The sequence below is a fragment of the Pleurodeles waltl genome, chromosome 2_1 (genome assembly GCF_031143425.1).
Source record: "Pleurodeles waltl isolate 20211129_DDA chromosome 2_1, aPleWal1.hap1.20221129, whole genome shotgun sequence".
Lineage (NCBI taxonomy): Eukaryota > Metazoa > Chordata > Amphibia > Caudata > Salamandridae > Pleurodeles > Pleurodeles waltl.
This window is the reverse complement of record NC_090438.1, coordinates 185,244,190-185,264,282: the sequence shown is the minus strand read 5'-3', so window position 1 is coordinate 185,264,282 and position 20,093 is coordinate 185,244,190. Positions and strand designations below refer to the sequence as shown.

Here is a 20,093-nt window from a genome sequence, read left to right as displayed (position 1 = left end):
GCATTAGGGCGCATCTGTCTTTTTATGGAACACTGTTAAAAGGAGGTGTCACTCTTACTCATCCCACACCAGAACACGCCACACACAGCTCGCAACCCAGCTGAGAGGGCTGCTTATTTAAATATTTTATGCAGGTCGTCATTTAACGATGCGTCTCGCTGCTTCCTCTAAGTGGCAAAGTAGAGATTCGGTGAGAAAATACCAATTAAAAGTTTTATTGCTTTTTTCCTTGTTTTTGAGTAGATCATATTAACAATGATAGATGGGCATCCCAATGCCCATTTCAGAGAGCAATCACTGATAGACTAGATTTTAAAAGAAAATTATCACAGATGTTTTTTTTCCTGTGCGTAGACACTCAAACAGTCACAATCTTGGCGGTCTTTAGTTTAGAATTATTTCCGTAATGTACGAGGCCTTTAAGAACTTTGCGACAGGCTAGCATGGCTAAAAGACATTGACAGAGCAAACAGCTCTCTCGTAGGTGAAACCTATTGCCTTTGCCAATGCTTGTTTACCCCCAATCAACGACCCAGCAAAACCCTCATTCCAAGGAAGACAGCATGAACTCTCCATAAAATATCTCCACTTATCATGTGAGTTGCTGCCCTTCCTGGGAAGCCTGACTGTCGGCGCCACCATTGTGATCTCCCAGTCCCTCTTGAACCAAAGGGAGATGTGTGGTGCCAGCCAATGAGATACCATTACAGTGGCCATGCTTGCGTTTATTTTTCACATTAGAGAAAAATGGGTCCACGGAGGGGATTCTTCTCAGTCACGGTGACGTGTGACCATCACAATATTTAGTCTCCTGCTCAAAGGAAGCAATGTTTTCGTGCAGTTCGGACATAAATCTTATTATTAATGAAAACAAGAGTTTTATGTCTAGGGTTTGACAATACAGCTGTCAAACACATATATTGCTCACAAATATAAAGTTTGCTGTGGGTCCACCTGTTTCAGCGAATGACTCTCTTTAACCAGCCTCTTTCAGCCATTAGCTTAAAAATTCGGCAACACATTTCTTACCTGCTGCAATTGGCTTTTTGGGTCTACCTTTCCTCCTCCAATTTAGTGCTTGTATTGAAATGCATGAGGGACTACTTTACAACTATTGCCATCTCTATCGGCTCCTACTGTTCGTTTCTATGTATTTCACCCTAATGCACTAGCACTGCCTTCGTTAGCCCATTATGCCCTGATCTATTTGTTTTGCCAGTGCTTGTTTTAAATGGGTGTAAAAGCAGGCAGTGTTAATTAGATGGCTTCACTTACAGGCATGTTGAGGTCAAAGTTGTTCACTTATTAGTTGCTTCTCGTCTGAAGATCAGTGATGTTACTGTCAGTAATGACTGCTTAGTTGAGTTGCAACCCAATATTGTGGGGAAAAAAAGGAGAAAGGAGCTCTTATAGATTCACAGATGCTTCATTCAGCCATCTACTGGTTAGCTTTGGTAATTACAAACTTTTTCCCCTAATGACTGTCAACATAGGCCGAGTATGTCTCAATGTGACATTAACAGTCAGGTCACAATGCCCCATAGAAGACAGCAATTTTGCATTTGCTTTTGAAAAATATCTATATATTTTTTTCTAAGTCTCCACTCCTAAACTGGTGAGGGTCACATGTGGGAGAGAGCTTCAAATGGCAAAAGCAATCTCATAGGTTAAACTGGCTTTTTTTTGCAGCATGAAATCTCTTCTAGATTCACACGATTGTGCATGGACTGTACAACATTATTATTTCCCCTGAAGAGGGCAGTGTGAAGAGGAACGGATACTAAACAAACGGCTTAGGATGATCGTCCCACTGCTGCGTCTTTGCATGTTCTACGTCTACACAAACATGTTTTGTCATTTAGGGCCATATGTACGAACACATTTTTCCACTGACACAGAATGGGAAAAACCCTTTGCTACATCTGGCCCTTGGTGCTTAGATTACCATATTGCAGCCATGCAGCCGTAGACATGTTTTGTAAAGACAAACTCGACATATAGGCTAATGTTGCACCCTTATTTCTAGTAGAAAGAGCGCTTGGTTTTACATTGAGGGAGTTGTGCCAACTTTTAGCAGATTTCAATACTTTGTACTACTTGGCTGGCAATAGGATCTTTAGTGACAGCTGTAGCCAACATTTGCAGTGCATGTGTCACAGTTGAATTGCTTAGCCTTCCTGATATCCTTTGTTTCCAGTATGCAGTACATCACTGCCCTTCTTATGTCTAACAGAGTATGGGCCTGATTACAACTTTGGAGGAGGGTGTTAATCCGTCCCAAATGTGACGGATATCCTACCCACCGTATTACGAGTTCCATAGGATATAATGGACTCGTAATACGGCGGGTGGTATATCCATCACAATTGGGACGGATTAACACCCTCCTCCAAAGTGGTAATCCGGCCCAATGTCTTTTCTGTTGCATTTTGTTTTGAAAAAGTGACGTCAGGCTGTGTACTCTGAGTGATATGAAAAGGTGTAGAGGAGTTCTCATAATAAGTTTTAGTTTTTTGAATGGTTGATTAAGGTTCCCACACTGAGTGCCTGTGTCTCAGTAAACCTTCTAGTAGAGTAAACTGCAATTAAAATGCTGTCTTTGGAGCTGGCTATTTTAAAGAGGCTTTATGCATATGTTCAAACGGTGGTTTTAGATTCTACTGTCGTAGAGGAACTGGAGGGTATAACCTCTTAGCTCCCTCTAGGAATCTCTTGATTACTAGGATGGAAAGCTCTGCTGTTTCTATGCCCTTAGCATGAGCACCAATGGCAGAGATAAGTACACTCTTAAAAAGGCACAGCTCTTTGCCGTCTATCAAGTCTGCCAAATCTTACAGCTACACATGCATCTGTCACCTGCTGTTGACGTTATTGAGTGTGCACCATTTAGTATAACTGCTCCATTCTATGCTATTTAGACTCTTTTCTGGAAGCCCAGAGTGAGGGAATTCTGCTGTTTCAAGCTGATATATGTAGTATCCTTGGGCTGGGATGAAGTGCCTCCCTTCTGCGTTATTAGTGTGTCCACGTGCACTGGAATTTTGACTGCCGTGCACCGTGCCATCTTTAAAATCACTAAAATCAGTCTTGTTCTGGAGATTCTGAACTTTTCTGTAAGTACTGAAATCAGCAGTAGCAGACGTAAATGTCTCATACCACCTTATCAACAATGTGTTGTGTTCTGACTGAGGATAGTAATGCCTGGAAACAAGGCTTTGTCATTTTTGTTTTCTGCAGTTGCAAACAGATCCGCGTGTGTTGTAACCCCGAGAAGTAAAAGCATGCCCACCACTGACTGCTTTAATTCACACTCCTGAGATGTGCTGGTTTGTCTTCATACTTCACTTGCATAAACATTTTTTTCTCATGGCACAAGGATGTCTGGAAACAGATTTCTTGCAATTGGGTACCTGCAAATCTCCTAATCCTGAGGGTATCAGACCTTTACTCCCTGTTTGTTGAGATAAAAAAATTACAGTTGTGTATTCTGCACCCCCTTTTATGGATTTGACTTGAAAAGCCTTCAATTAAGGAAAGATAGCTTTAAATCTAGGTAAATTGTGTTTTACTGCTTCTTTCCGGACAATATTCTTCCCATTTTTAAATCTCGAATGTGATCATCCAATCCTATATTTGATGCATAGGTTGATATGATTACTTGTAGGGCGGGTGTCTTGAAAGGTCTACTGTTCAGTTCCCCAATTACCTTGCGTGTGGCATCCGACTGTTCCACCATTACAGATTCGCTACTTTAAAAAACACAAAACCTTCAGTCCTATCTCTTTGTTGCACTTTCTTGCAAAATCACTAGTTGAACATGTTGCTCAGACTCTTTGCTCTTATCTGGAGAACTCTCAAATCCTGAATGTGTGCCACGCAGGGTTTCGTCCGGCCCACAGCGCTGAATAAGTAATTCTTTCAGTAGTAGATGACATGCATAAAAGATGGTGATGATGGCTTGACTTCTGATTAGTCCTATTGGGGTTATCTGCTGCTTTTGACATGGATGACGATAAATTATTGGTGGGCTGTGTGAAGGCCACGGTGCTTCAAAGCACAACTCTTGATTGGATGGAATCATTCATGCAGAACCAACCTCAGTTGGTTATTTTGGGTCCTTTTGGGGACTCAGCAATTAAGTTGGACTACGGGGTTCCGCAGGGCTCTTCCTTATCACCGCATTTAACATCTATATTAAGCCCCTTATTCAAGCTTTGAACAAGATGGACTGCAAAGTATATAACTATACGGATGACCCCCAGCTACTCCTTAGACTAGATGACTGTTTACAAAGAAACTTCCAATATGTCATGCTGTTTATCTGGGAATGGATGGACAGCAATTTCCTAAAGCTTAATGCAGATAAAACTTAAATTATTTTAAATAACATTAAAAACTGGAATCCTTCTGCTTGGCACTTTGAAATGGGGGTACCTCCTATTCCACAAACATTGGCTAAAAACGTAGGCATCATCAATGATAATCAACTCACTTTGAAAGCTCAGAAAAGCTCAGTGAGCTCAATCTGCTTTTCGAGCATGAGGAAAATAAAAAATGATTAGTAGGTTCCTTATTCATGATGCCTTAATCCTGGTTGTCATGGCATTACGTACTTCTTGGCTTCACTATGACAGCTCTCTATATCTTAGTCTCCCCAAAAATCACTTAAGCAGATGGCAGACTGTTCTAAATCAGTCAACAAGACTCATTTTTAAAGCACCTAAACTCTGCCACATCTCATCTACTGAGAGACTTTGACTGGCTCCTACTACAACAAATGACCAGCTGTATGGTTTTAGAGGCATTCTTGGAGGAGAGTCCTCAGTTTTTATGATCTACAATCATAAGATATTTTCCAAGTAGGAACTTACGATCATCTTCTTCCAATCTCCACATTATCCTCAATTTTAAGAGGCAACGGGTGGGTGGTGCTTAGTTTTCTTTACAAGCCCCTACTATAAGGAATTTCCTACTTCTACATTTATGTCATCAGATGAATTCTTGAAATTCAGGAAGGAGTTGAAAATGTGGCTATTTAGGAAGGCCTTTTGGTACTCTTCTCTAAATGTGCATTGGGTTAGGTTTGGAACCCTCGCTGTACTTCTCGCCAAGAAACCATTGGGTGAATGTGCACTCTAAAAATGTATTATAACACAACAATATCTGTAATCTTGCATAAGAAACAAATGGGCATGATGGCTTCATGCATTCAACAACTCCATGACAGTCCTCATCATAGACTGAGATGTCTGGTAAACTTGATTCCTGCAATTCCTCCACCATTTTCATTTTTGGGAAGGCAATTGCCCTCATGTTGTCTTCTTGTGCTTCCAGAAGTGTCTTTCTTTTTCCAGTAAGGGCGGGAAGATTGTTTCCAACTGACAGTAAATCCTGACTGATGCAGCAGGTTCACCACTATCTTTAGGTCCAATTGGCATTGTTGGGATGTGTTTGCATTGAAGCTGCCCCCCTCAGACAAAACCGGAATCCTCAATCCAGCATGAATTACTGTTACGTTCGAAAACTTTCAACAATTCCACAACATGTTTGCAACTTGTTGTCTTTGACTTTTCAGGAGCTCTCTTGATGCACCCCTGAACACTCCCGGCAGGAAAAAATAAATTAAATGGATGTCATGTTACAGGTCATTGTAGACTTACAGTCAACATCACAGTGAGTCAGAAGTACTCTGCCTATGTAATCACACATCACAGGAAAAAAGTTTGTAAATAAACACTTGCAGACACAACCACCGGAGCAGGGGTCTCCAACCATTTCTGTAATAAGAGCTACTTCGGTTTAATGAAAATCATCACACGCTACTATTATTATTGCACTGTAATAATGACCATAACAGACAAGATTGCATTAGTGGCCACCATATACAAGATGACTAGCAGCGATCACCTCAGTTCATCAGGCAATGTTGGCCCTAATACTAAAAAAAGGTGTTGTCACTTTGGAATGCCTCTACGTGGGTAATACGTAACAGACAACATAGCTGCACTCAATTACTAGCATTAAACATATTTAGGAAATTCAATCATTTGCTTCAAACACCTTATGAGTTCTGAAAATACACACATTTACTTTTCAAAATGAAACTTTTAAAAATTTTGGTATACAAATATTAATGCAACCAAACAAAAGCTTCTAATACGTTTCAATAGGGGGGCACAGTGGAGAGCTACTTCTGGGTAGCTGGAGAGCTACCAGTAGCTCACGAGATACTCACTGGAGAAGCCTGTACTAGAGGATAAAATAATGCACAGCAAGGGAATGTAGAAGAGGTTTCACGCTGCAAATCTGTACACTTTCCCCAATGCTTTTTGATTTATATTTTTCCAGAGATTGTCAAGTGGGATGTTTGCAGTAATGGAATGGAACACCATGCATGAAGGAAAACTGACCAGCTCCAGCCATCTTTCAAAACTGGGCATGTGAGAGGATCTAAGGTGGTGTGGTTTCCATGTATCACATAAGCTTTCCTAACCGATACCAGGACAATTTCATATTTATGTGCCAGAGAACAACAAGTTTCATGGATGATGGAAAATATACTAACATCTTACCTTCCAAACGACATTTCAATAAAAAGGATACTGCAAAAGTGCCAGTGGGTAAACTGGACTTTGCTGGAATGAACCAAAAATTAGTATATTTAGTATTCAGTTAGATAGTTAGGAATTTGACTGATTAGCTCATCCTTGTGAAAAATAAAAATTCAAAACCATGTCAGAACTATTTTATTGTTCTTTGGAGAAATTACATGTTTTGTTCTTGCAGCACAGAACCATTAGGTAAGGTCTCTCTGGAAAAAATGTGATGCACGGGTACAACAACAGGACTGCCAAATCTGGTGGACACAGTTGTCCACTCCTTTAATCTATTCCTTCGACAAACAGCAGCAATGGCCTGCTTCCGCTTGTCCACCATGGCCAGAGCTCAGCACCATATGTACAGAAGCACTTAAGAGTTTATCCATCACATCTTTTTTGCCAACTTAAGTATGTGAGGACCTTTTTGATGATTTCAGAAAGAGTAAGGTTCAGAATCTAGAACACTTTTTGATGATCTCTTAAGTTGAGGGAAACATGACCTATCCTAAATCAAATGATATGCCAGAGAACGTAAGATTGGTTTTGTCAAAAAAAGTATATCCAATATTAGACCTAATAGGTTTTTTTTTATTTTATTTTTTTTTAACTCTTTTGCAGTCTATTCCCATAATTCTGGAGATGTGGACAAACCATGCTTCCTACAAACACCCCAGTTCTCTCATTTAAAAAAAAAAAAAAAACATCAGGTGTTCTATCCCAAGAACTAACGACATTAGATATTTAGAATGTAAATAAAATCTGCATACAATATGCATTTGACTTCCCAAAGTTGGTAAATGTACCACTGGCAGGACTTGTTGGTGTTTTACTCTATGTGTATTTAACAAGATAGTACCTTTAGCAATGCTTCTTCAGGGCCATTCGTTTAAGAGATCCTGGGCTATCCACATAAGTCATGCCGTTATGAATCTGAATTCCTGCCACTTCCTTTCCGTTACCATGCACTTATCCATATGTGTTGCATCTTGTTTGTATCAGGAGGAGTGTGCTGATGAGGGACATCTAACAGCAAATATCAGGATAAACTCGAGGAGGTAGTTCTTTGTTAGCAATAGGTTCCATTACATTTTATATTTGCAGGGCATTGCTAGTTTAGGAATGCTGGAACGATGAATGCATATCACGCCTCATTTGATTTCTGAAGGGTTTCTCTCTCCCCCAAAAAAATCAACGGTGGGTTGGTGAGTTTCTTTTTAGCGGTGATCTTCGTTGGTCTCAAAACGGCAGATGCTCAATTAAAAAAAAAATATGAGCCCAAAATGCACCTGGTCATATGTATACACAGTCACTTCCTAGAAAAAAAAAAAAAATAATAATAATATATATATATAGAGATATATATATGCACACACACACATATACATATATATTTATATATATATATGTGTATATATATATACATATACACACACCCACAGACACACCCACACACACAGAGACATACAGGAGCAGCTTGCAGTGCTTTTTAGGGGTGGGGCGGCCGCAGCGGGGTGGGGGTGCGGGGGCATGTTGGCGTAGAGGGAAATTACAATTTTTTTAAAAAAAAAATCAAATCGATTACCTGGATCGTCACCGCCGCAGCCCCCACTGCGATGCTCCTCTGGCCTCTCTGCTGCAGGCACAGGCTCCCAGCCTGCCCTGCAGGCAATCCTGACGCTGCTTAAAGCAGCGTTAGTATTGGCTGGGAGCACCCAGTCAGGGTGCTCCCAGGCAAACCAGGAGCCTCTGCCTGCTCTCTCCAGCCCGGTAACACAGTGAGAGAGAGCCCTGTGTGCATGTGTGTTTGGCTGGCCCGACACGGCCTGCCAAACATACCATGCGCAATGAGGGGAGTGCACAGTGTACTCCCCTCACTGCCGTGCCTCTCTCTCTATATATATATATATATATATATATACATATCTAGATAGATAGATATAGATATACATATTTGAAGATCTCTGCCCATGTTTAACGCTGCATTCATGTAGAAACTCAAGTATAAATATATACTTTCTGCAATATAGCAGAACTGCTCATTCATCTAACGCTTAAATATGAAGTACTGTGGTGGTGTGTCCCACTTTGCGATGCTCATACAGTAAGTTCATCTGAACGAATCCCATACTGAAAAACACAAAAACATAGTAACCTTAAAACTAAACAGAATGGTGCTCAATTTAGCAGGTGAAGGGCAAGTCACAATAAACCAGTATTTGTCTCTATCATATGATTTGCCTAGAAAATTCTAAAGCCCAAAGGGGCAGCACTATGCCCCAGTCAGCGTTACAAACTATGGTACTGTTATTACTGAGGTAAGCCAGCGGGCACTCCTTTACAGTCCAACATTGCAGGAAAAGTTTGTGTTTACTCTACATTACACTCCTGTCTAATCGTATGGTAGAGATTATAGATCCCGTCCTTATAGCAGCTATTTTAAGGTGTGCCAACTTGATCAAGGAGGTCTTAGATTGTCATAAGTGACTTCTTTCAATGCATGAATAAGTTCATCCCAACTTTGTCCTATAGGGAATCTCCTTAAACGTCTTGTCTCTTCTGTACCCAGTGCCGCACTTTCTGGCTCTGTCCTTTGGATTATAGTGAATTCAGCATTACAGCCTCGGTTGATCAAGAGCTTGCCATCTCATAGTGATGGCGCTCCTGGCTGTTAGAATCACTAGATCTATGAACTTTGATTCTAGTGTATAGCTGACAATTTATACATTGGAATTTTCCCTTGTACCAAATTTCTATTCATTTTATTTTTCAGTGTTTCACTTTGTATGCAATGAAAAAGTTCCGCTTTTTGGCTCTGGGTACAACATGTCAGACAAACAATAGCAGTGGAATGCCTTTGTGACAAAATGTCAGTTATTACTTTGCATGATGTTATATTAGGAGGCATTTGTGGTAAGTACAATGGGGATATTTAGATCAGGAGTGTCTTTACTTTGCATCATTAAAGGTAACTGTATTTTACATATATATTTGTATATTGAGTAGCTGTGTGTGTGTGTATATATATATATATCCAAAAGATATATATACCAAAAGATATATACCAAAAGTGCTCACTATCGGGCTCCTGGAGGCCCCAGAGGGGTGGTGCGTCATAAACCGGCAGAGCACTCCGGTTGATAATTAAGCAATACAAAAACTTCCGCAGAAAGACGCACACTCAGGAATTCACAAAAATATAGTGTTTATTAACACAACGCGTTTCGGCTGTCAAGCAGCCTTGATCACGTGTATAGTTCTACCAATCTACATGAAGTTTAAATACCCTCCGAATACAAACATCGAAATAGGACTACATATTATTTTAACATTCACCAAATGGGAAAAGATCTCTAGGAAAGAAATAAATAGAATTCATTGGATATAAATAGATAGGTTAAAACCTCTCAATATCTAAACAAGAACATTTATCTCATGGATAACAATCTAAAGGATTATAGTATCATAAGCACATGCTCATGCTTGATGGTAATATCTCACTATATACCGGTACACATATAAATCTATAAATATAATATTCATCACTCTAAATCTTAATACAACTTATATATTTTCATTTAAAAACGATTTAATCTTTGTAACAAATATAAAAGAATTCGTAATACAAAAGATATATAAACGTATAAATATATATAAATAGAGACCAGTTTTTTAAATTTAATTCCTCCTACATGAGACAATAAAATTCATTTGGTAACTATATTCTTTAAATCCATATTTGAGTATCCCTATATTTCTCCATGAGATATAAAGAACCTAGGGCCAGATGTAGGAAAGGTTTAGCGACTCGCAAACTGCGTTTTACGCCGTTTGCGAGTCGCTAAACCTCATCTGGTATGTAGAAATGCATTTTGCGAGTCGGAACCGACTCGCAAAATGCATTTCCGAGTCGCAAATAGGAAGGGGTGTTCCCTTCCTATTTGCGAGTCGCAGTGGTATGCAATTCCATTTGCGACCGCGAAAGGGGTCGCAAATGGACTTGCAGTTACCATCCACCTGAAGTAGATGGTAACCCACTCGCTTCCCCTTTGTGACTGGACCTAATAATAATTTTTCAGAGCAGGCAGTGGTCCAATGGACCACTACCTGCCCTGAAAAATACCGAAACAAAAGGTTTCGGTTTATTTTTCAAAGTGCAGCTCGTTTTCCTTTAAGGAAAACGGGTTGCACTTTGAAAAAAAAAACTGCTTTATTTAAAAGCAGTCACGGACATGGAGGTCTGCTGTTCCCAGCAGGCCTCCATCCCCGTGAGAGCCCTGAGTCGCTATGGGGTCGCAAATTGCGACCCACCTCATTAATATTAATGGAGTGGGTTTTTGCGACCCCATAGCGACTCGCAGAAGGTGTCTGAGACACCTTTCTGCAACAAAAATTGCAAGACGCAATTTGGGAGTTTCCTACATCTGGCCCCGAATTCCCTTCCAGGACGTCTTATGTCATCATACCCAGCTCATTCTATAAGTATCCGGTACCCTTGACACCCTGTGAGTAAACAGATAACTGTACAATCTGGAATCAGGAATCCATCCAGACTCCTCCATTCTGAGAAAAAAATATAAATAAATGAAAGAGTTAAAAACAGGAGATATAAGAACCACTACTCAATCCAATATAAAAATAATATCAAAATGTAAATAACTATATACTTAAATAGCTAACTAACATCTCCTACCTCATACTCTAATCCTTCAATTAATCATCAGAATAAGTGGGTATTGAGCTCCTCACTCATATTCAATCCTCCCGGTGTCTTAGTTTCTAAGTCCAAAATATATTTGGATTCTTTTATATGTAAGGTCAACTCTCTATTGCCCCCTCTATGATGCAAAGGTACATGTTCAATACCAAAATACGATAATAGAGTGGCATCAGAATTGTGAAAATCCTGGAAATGTCTAGCTACAGGATAATGGGGATCTTTTGATGTAACAGCCCGCATATGTTCAAGGATACGCTTTTTCACTGCATGTTTTGTACTTCCCACATACCAAAGATGACATGGACATTCCAAAACATAGATAGTAAATGGAGTACTACATGTTAAAAACTGCTTAATATGTCTATTAGTCACTGGATTTTTAGTAGGGTACTCTTTTCTTACCACACTGGTACGACAGGCTTTGCAATGACCACAGGGAAAGAATCCCTGAAGATTGTGCTCCTTAAGATGGGAAATCGGAGAAATATCATTAGATCTCAACATGTCATGGAGATTGCGCTCTCTTTTATAGGTAATCGAGGGCCATCTCTGAATTTGCTTGCCTATAATAGGATCACTCTTCAAAATGTTCCAATGTCTAGAAATAATCTTTTTAATCTGAATGGTATCCTCATTATAATTTAGAATCAATCGGGTATCTTCGTTATTTGCATTTTCCATTTTAGCTGTATTATCAAAAAGGGTCTGGATTCTGTCAACATTTTTAATTTTATCAACGGCCTTTTTGATTACCCAATCCAGGTAATCCCTTTGTTTGAGCCTTCTAACCATTTCTTCCTGTTCTCGTGCAAATGCCTCATCTGTATTACTTATTCTTTTAGCCCTCAATAGTTCTCCATACGGGATACTCCATTTAAGTGTATCGGGATGTCCACTGGTAGCATGCAGTAAACTATTACCTGCTGTAGCTTTGCGAAAAAGTTCAGTATGAATCATCATGTCTTTAATCTCAATTTTAGTATCCAAAAATTCGATAGACAAGTGACTAATAGTATATGTTAATCTGATGTTGTAATCATTTTCATTAAGTTTCTTAATAAAATGTATCACATCCTTCTCAGATCCTTTCCAGATTAAGAACAAATCATCAATATATCTAAGCCTCAATATGGCCTGATTAATTTCCGGATATTTCTCCTCATTTTTAAAGATGTCTTCTTCCCAAAGGCCCAAAAACAAACAAGCAAAGCTGGGAGCAAAGCAAGTTCCCATTGCAGTCCCAAGAACTTGTTTATACAACAGACCATCAAATAGAAAAATATTATTTGTCAAACAATGTTATAATTTCAATAATCATATCTGTATGTGCTAAATATCTCCGAGATCTGGTGTGCAAAAAATGTCTACATGCTTGTATGCCCTTCTCATGATCAATGATGGTATATAGAGAATTTACATCTAGGCATATGAGTAAGAAATCCTCTTCCCAAACTATACCCTCCAATTTGCCTAAAAAATCCTTAGTATCTTGAACATAAGACGGTAAATTCATGACAAAATCTCTTGAGAAAAAATCCACGTATTTGGATACATTTTCCAAGGCATTACCACATGAGGACACTATAGGTCTTCCCGGAGGGTTAACTCTGTCTTTATGGATTTTGGGGAGAATGTAGAATATAGGTAACTTGGGAAAATCCTTTTTCAGGAAACAATATTCTTCCCATAATAGAAGGCCTTTATCTTTCCACTCCGATAGGAGGTGCCAAATCCCTGTAATGCTATTAGCATATATATCTTTCGTCACAACTCTACAAAATCTCGTATCACTCAGTTGACGCATAACCTCATCAATATATTTTTGTCTCTTCCACAGAACTATATTGCCTCCTTTGTCCGCTGGACAAATAATAGTGTCACTATCTTCCGCTAATAGTCTGATGGTTTCACTCTGATTAAATGTCAAATTGTTGTTACTCTTAGGTCTGAACCATGTACGATGTCGAAAATGAGTCAGACCTTGAAGTGTCATATCATAGAAAGTGTCAATATTGTCATGATTCATGTTTGGAAAAAATGTCGATTTAGGTTTGAAACCCGATGGAACTGTTCGATCATATACCACACCCAACTCATCTAGACTCTGATATAAATTCTTATCATTAGTCTGTACAGTAAGATCCTGTTCTCACTCATGAAGGGTTAACAAGGTATCGACATCGCTAATAGATAAAACATGTTCTTCACAGACATTGCTCTGAGATGATTCCAAAATGTTACCACTATTCCCTTTCAATTTGAACCACTTTTTTAGTTTCAGTTTTCTAATAAACTTGAACAAATCAATGCGAGTTTCAGCATAGTTAAATCGTGTAGTAGGACAAAAGGAAAGGCCTAAACTTAGTGTTCTTTTATCATCCTCAGTTAAACTGTGGTCAGATAAATTAATAATCGTCTTATTCACCGTTTCCATATCCATCATATCACTATATTGGAGCCGCTTGTTGTTTTTCCCAATTGTTCCAGATTTTGATCTCTTCTTAATGCGGTTTCTAATTCTCTCTCTCCTCTTCTGACTCCGGCTCGTCTTCCTCTTCGTCCTGTTGGTCTGCCCCTGTAACTCAGTCCCTCGCCTTTCTGTTTGTATGATACTTGCCTGCCACGACGTAGCAGGCGATATTCGTCTAAAAAAGTGGCCGGCTTGTTGGTAACTTCCACACTAGAAACTTCACTATCTGCTGAGCTTAGAGAATCAATCTCACGTGCACTTTCAAGTTCGCTTTCAGAGGTTGAGGGCTGAAGCATAGGAGTATTAGGGCAGGATTTATACAAATGGTCGTATTTTCTGCTAAAAGTTAGAATCCTTCCACTTTCATAATCTCCAATATCTATATGAAGTTTTTGTTGTTTCTTGATTTTTATATCATCTTCATATTTTTTCAACTTTACTTTCATAGTATCAAGAAACCGGGAAATCAATTATTTTTCTTTTTCAGACCGACTAGCCAAATCCTCTTTTATTTTCTTAATATCTATTAGCAGGATCTCTCGGTCGCGCCATGCATATTTTACTAAAATTTCAAGCATGTGTTTAGAGCTAGTTGCAGAATTGTCCGCCCATTCTTTTAGCATTTCAGGATTCGGAGACTCATAAACCGGTGTAATGAAAATTCTCAGTCCTCTTGGGACCATATCTTGATCAATATAATTTTGTAAAGACATTGCTTCCCACCATTTTGAAATTTTCTGTTTACACAATTTTTCCAACTTATGTAATAGTGTATTCAAGTCATTGTTGCAGCCCATATCAGTCACAAGCACTTTACCTCTTCCAGCAGTTTTGGCAAATAATGCCTGTGCAGCCATTTTTCTCTCATTATCAATGTCATCTTCCATACTGTTAACTTGTATATAAATCCAAAATTACCAAAAAGGAAAGAACTATACTTCTTAAATCCAAAATCTATTCAAAACCAACTGTGAAAACCCCTGGATAAGATACCAGTTCCCCTTGCCGAAACCCAACCAGCACAGAGTTAAAATATCTTTTACACTTATAGAGAACCTGCTATGTCTTTAGTATATCGTATCTATATGTCCGGTGACACGTTTGTATAGTTAGAAATCACTGAAATCAAAGCAGTTCACAGGAAGCACAGTTTACACAAACTTGGCGCTCCGTCCAATGGTAGCACGTACAAATTATATCAGTCCCAACTTAGTATGATCGTAGTACATTCACGATAGCGTTCTGTTTCAGGTCAAAACCACTGAATTGCAAGTGCGCGGAAAACACGAACGCCGCGCACGCGGTGAATCCACAGAGGCAGCCCTTCAATAGTTGACCTTACGTATAAAAGAATCCAAATATATTGTGGACTTAGAAACTAAGACACCGGGAGGATTGAATATGAGTGAGGAGCTCAATACCCACTTATTCTGATGATTAATTGAAGGATTAGAGTATGAGGTAGGAGATGTTAGTTAGCTATTTAAGTATATAGTTATTTACATTTTGATATTATTGTTATATTGGATCGAGTAGTGGTTCTTATATCTCCTGTTTTTAACATTTTCATTTATTTATATTTTTTTTCTCAGAATGGAGGAGTCCGGATGGATTCCTGATTCCGATTGTACAGTTATCTGTTTACTCACAGGGTGTCAAGGGTACAGGATACTTATAGAATGAGCTGGGTATGATGACATAAGACGTCCTGTAAGGGAATTAGGTTCTTTATATCTCATGGAGAAATATAGGGATACTCAAATATGGATTTAAAGAATATAGTTACCAAATGAATTTTATTGTCTCATGTAGGAGGAATGACATTTAAAAAACTGGTCTCTATTTATATATATTTATACATTTATATATCTTTTGTATTACGAATTCTTTTATATTTGTTACAAAGATTAAATCGTTTTTAAATGAAAATATATAAGTCGTATTAAGATTTAGAGTGATGAATATTATATTTATATTTATATGTGTACCGGTATATAGTTAGTGAGATATTACCATCAAGCATGAGCATGTGCTTATGATACTATAATCCTTTAGATTGTTATCCATGAGATAAATGTTCTTGTTTAGATATTGAGAGGTTTTAACCTATCTATTTATATCCAATGAATTCTATTTATTTATTTCCTAGAGATCTTTTCCCATTTGGTGAATGTTAAAATAATATGTAGTCCTATTTCGATGTTTGTATTCGGAGGGTATTTAAACTTCATGTAGATTGGTAGAACTATACACGTGATCAAGGCTGCTTGACAGCCGAAACGCGTTGTGTTAATAAACACTATATTTTTGTGAATTCCAGAGTGTGCGTCTTTCTGCTGAAGTTTTTGTGTTATATATATATATATATATATACACACACATACATATATATATATATATATATATATATATATAAAAAAAAAATCAAAATACCAAAGGTTACAGGGACATTATAGTTAGGCTCACATTCTAAATGTACAAAAACACAGAAATTCACCTGTTATAGTTAGAGTTATCTCAAGTAACTATAACACTAGCCCTAAGGTAACTATAACTTGCGCCCCCGCCATGCACAGTTTTTTCGTCAAAAATGTTACTGCAAATATTACATTGATATTATCAATGCTGTTCTCAAAGATATCATGAGTGCTGTAATTTATGGCGCAGTTAGCAGAGTATGGGGAGGACGTGAGTTATAGTTACCTTAGGGGCCCACATTTATCCAAAGTAAAGCCCTAGGGAGGTGGCAGTTCAAAATGTTAATGCCCCCCGGGACCTGACCCACCCGGGGGCTTCACAGAAACAAGCGCTGGATCGCTTTTTTTTTTTTTTTTGACATTTTCGGCGGTTCTGCTATGTCTCCTGCAGAAAATCAACCAAAAAAATGCTTTTTACTCTTTGGTGGTTGGGGGGCAGGGGGTGCTCTGGGACACCAGCACCAGAACTAAGGGGTGAGTGTCCCTACCCTAGTCCCTTTTATTTTTCATTTTTTATCTTTTTTTTTTTTACATTTTGTCTGGGAAGCTGACAACACTTCAATCAGATCTCAGCACAAGATCGGGAGGGTTGACGGAACCTTTGCTTCCCTATATATAAACAAATTGTTTTTTTCTTTTATTTCTCAAAAACTACTAAACGGATTTACACCAAATCACAAATAGGGTGCTTTCTGGACCAAGAGTTACCTTTCTGCCACATTTGGTGTGATTCAGTCCTGTGGTTCAGGCTGTAGTCGTGTTCAAAATCCCTATAGGAATTAGCATGGGAAATGCACCTTTTTGTTTTTACCCCCGCCTTTTTCTCGTCCTCCACTTGACGGATCACCCCAAAACTTTCCAGGCAGCAGCTGACGTGAGCATTAAAAATTTTTAGAAAATTCTGTGAAGATTCATCAAGATTTGCCAAAGTTATAGGCAAGTAAAAAACTGCTTTTTGTATTGAAACTAGGTCCTCAATGTAAGTACCTCGTGGGGACTGCCACTAGTTGGTATATATATATATATATGTATATATATATATTCACACAAAAAACTAAAGTTACAGGGACGTAATAGCGAGGTGTACATTTTACCCTCAAAACCACACAAATTTAGCAGTTATAGTTATACTTGTAGTTATACTTATGTTCACAAACTATAACTAGTAGCCTAAAGTTACTTTCCGGCACGAGTTATAGTTTCTTCATAAGTATAACTATAACTTTTGAATTTCTATGGTTTCATGTGGCTAAAACATGCGCCTAACTATAACGTCCATGTAACCTTTGCTTTTGTCAGGGGTATGGTGGGTCATTTTTTTTCTTTCCCATTAGGCTTCAGATCCATGGGCACCTGCGGTTCCAGGGAAATGTCCTGAACAACGCCTTGGAAACAATGCAGGCGTTTCCCACGCAAGTGGAGCGACGCTTGCTGGAACAACACAGGGACTTTTTCTCTGTCTTAACCACGCAGGTGCTGAACTATGCATATGTGTGGTTAAGGCAGAGAAAAAGAGTGAATCTGGAGAGGATACCGTCAGGCAAGTGGGGCTGGGGCAGGGTTGGGGGAAGTTTTGAAGGTTAGGGGGGTGGGGCTACTTTTTTTTTTTTTTTTTTAGGATCTGGGGTGGTGGGGTATGGGTAGTTTTGTTTTTAGGGGAGGGGATGGGTGGTCAGGGAAGGTTTTAGGGCTCAGGGTGGGTGGAGGGTTTCAGGGTAGTTTTATTCTTAGGAGCAGGGTGGGGGGTCGTGGTAGTTTTGTTTTGAGGGGTTGGGGTAGTTTTATTTTTAGGGTCGAGTCAGTCTTTATTAGGGCGGGTGGGGTCCTCGAGGAACGTTTTAGTGCTCAGGATAGGTGGGGGTGGTGTGATAGTTTTGTTTTTAGGGGCAGGGGTGAGGGAGGGTCGGTAGTTTTTTTTGTTTTTAATAGGGCGGGGGTAGTTTTGTTTTTCGGGGTGGGGGTCAGCGTAGTTTTGTTTAGGGTGGTTGGGGGTTGGGAAGGTTTTAGGGCTCAGAGTGGGTGGGGGGTGTCGGGATTGTTTTATTTTTAGGGGCGTGGTGGGGGGTCCAGGGTAGTTTTGTTTTTAATGGTGGGGCTCAGGGTAGTTTTGTTTTTAGGGGAGGGTTGGGGGTAGTTTTGTTTTTAGCGGCAGGGGCACGGGCTTGGGTTAGTTTTGTTTTTAGAGTGGGCGGGGGAGCGGTTGTTTTTAGAGCGGGTTGTGGGTTGGGGAGGGTTTTAGGGCTCAGGGTGGGTGGAAGTGTTGGGGTAGTTTCGTTTTGAGGGGCGGGTGGGGGGGGGGGGGTCGGGTTAGTTTGACTATTAGAGGTGTGGTACTTTTGGGCCTTAGCGGGTGGGGGGTGGCATGCTAGAACCACGCATGCCTGTTCCCACACATGCCTTTACTAGACAAGCTTTTACAATGAAACAATGTTGTAAAGGTATGCGTGGAAACAACATTGTTGTTGTTCAGACCGCGTTGTTCAGGCATGCATGGTTCTCACATGCGATAATCCATCATATAACCTAGATATACAAATTTCTATTTCTTTAATAATTCCAAAACTACTGAATAGATATGCACCAAATATCAAAAAGGAGATCTTTCTGTACCAAGATCTAGCTTGCTGCCAAATTTGATGCAAATCCGTTCAAAAGTTCGGCTGTAGTCATGTAGCATTGATGTATTTTTTACCTAAAACTAATTGTAAAAGTAATGTAGCATATTTTACTATAATATTAATAAAAGATAATAATGCTAATGTGAATAGAAATGACATCAATATTGTATATAATAAGAATATTTAAATGTAATTTCCAAGTAATAATATTATTCCCAAGACTCTGCACGTCCATGAACCCTAAATATCCAAGTAACCATTTTTTTAAAACAAAACCCTATATTCTAAAGGGGAAAAAAAACCTCATAAAACCTTACACCTAAACACCTGAAACCATAAAACTCTTCATTAACTCATTCCCAGCCCTAAGCTGGAAAAAGCACAATATACAAACTTATATAGCTATATCTGAAAGCTTACATGGTCTGTGTGAACTAATAGCACCTGTTACCTTGTCACCTACAAGGTGAATAATGATGAACTGAAAACCCAATAAAGCTCCACAAGCTAGCCATTTTGAAACTTATAGAAATATAGAAACATGCCTGTGCTTCACAACAGAAATGAAGAGAACTGGTGGACAAGCTGCTCTATCCAACAAACAACAGACCATCATGAAAAGAAAAAGAGTACTGGAATTAGTCTGTACCGCTTTGGAAACCTAAATAATGGAAAAGATATACCGAACTATGGTCTGGCACTTCTTCCATCTGTTAGTCTGACACTATGTAAAAAACATAAATCAACTGCATGACACATAAACTTCCATTTAGAACATTTATGCGGCAAGGTCTTCTAGAGCAAGTTCAAGACTTTCCAGTTGTTAGAATCAATGTCAAATGTGGCTTCTTCTGATGCTTCAAGGTTGTTACATATCTAGGCATTATCTGAAAACACATAATCTAATGCCTTTATTTATATTTTCCTCTTGATTGGGGTAAGACTACAGCAAAAGCAGCATCAAACTGCTCAACATACTTAAAAGGAAGATGACTTGGGGAATGCAGATCGTTCCTTGGGTCAGAGAAGTAGCCTACATAGAATCCAAAATGAAGTTACACAGCAGGTCTCTTAACGAGGGGAATTTTTATATTGTGACAGTGGGCAGCCTAGGGGTGAAGGGTAAAACAAAAGTAATCAAAAAAACAACTGAGAGCATAAAAGAACTAGCTCAGTTTAGACAGATATTAGTAGAGGTGCAATCTGGACAAG

At 39.0% G+C, this 20,093-nt stretch overlaps 1 protein-coding gene across 5 annotated transcripts in view; it reads right to left on the bottom strand.

Moving 5' to 3' along the window:
- The window catches only part of KIAA1210 (KIAA1210 ortholog), a 487,569-nt gene that overhangs the window by 295,049 nt on the left and 172,427 nt on the right, over positions 1-20,093 (bottom strand). For 2 of the 5 annotated variants that reach the window (XM_069212353.1, XM_069212349.1), the window contains exon 2: positions 7,456-7,912. The exons of the other annotated variants lie outside the window; for them this stretch is intronic. The gene's annotated coding sequence lies outside the window, so the exon portion shown is untranslated. The remainder of the gene's footprint in view (positions 1-7,455; positions 7,913-20,093) is intronic. 5 annotated transcript variants of the gene reach the window in all.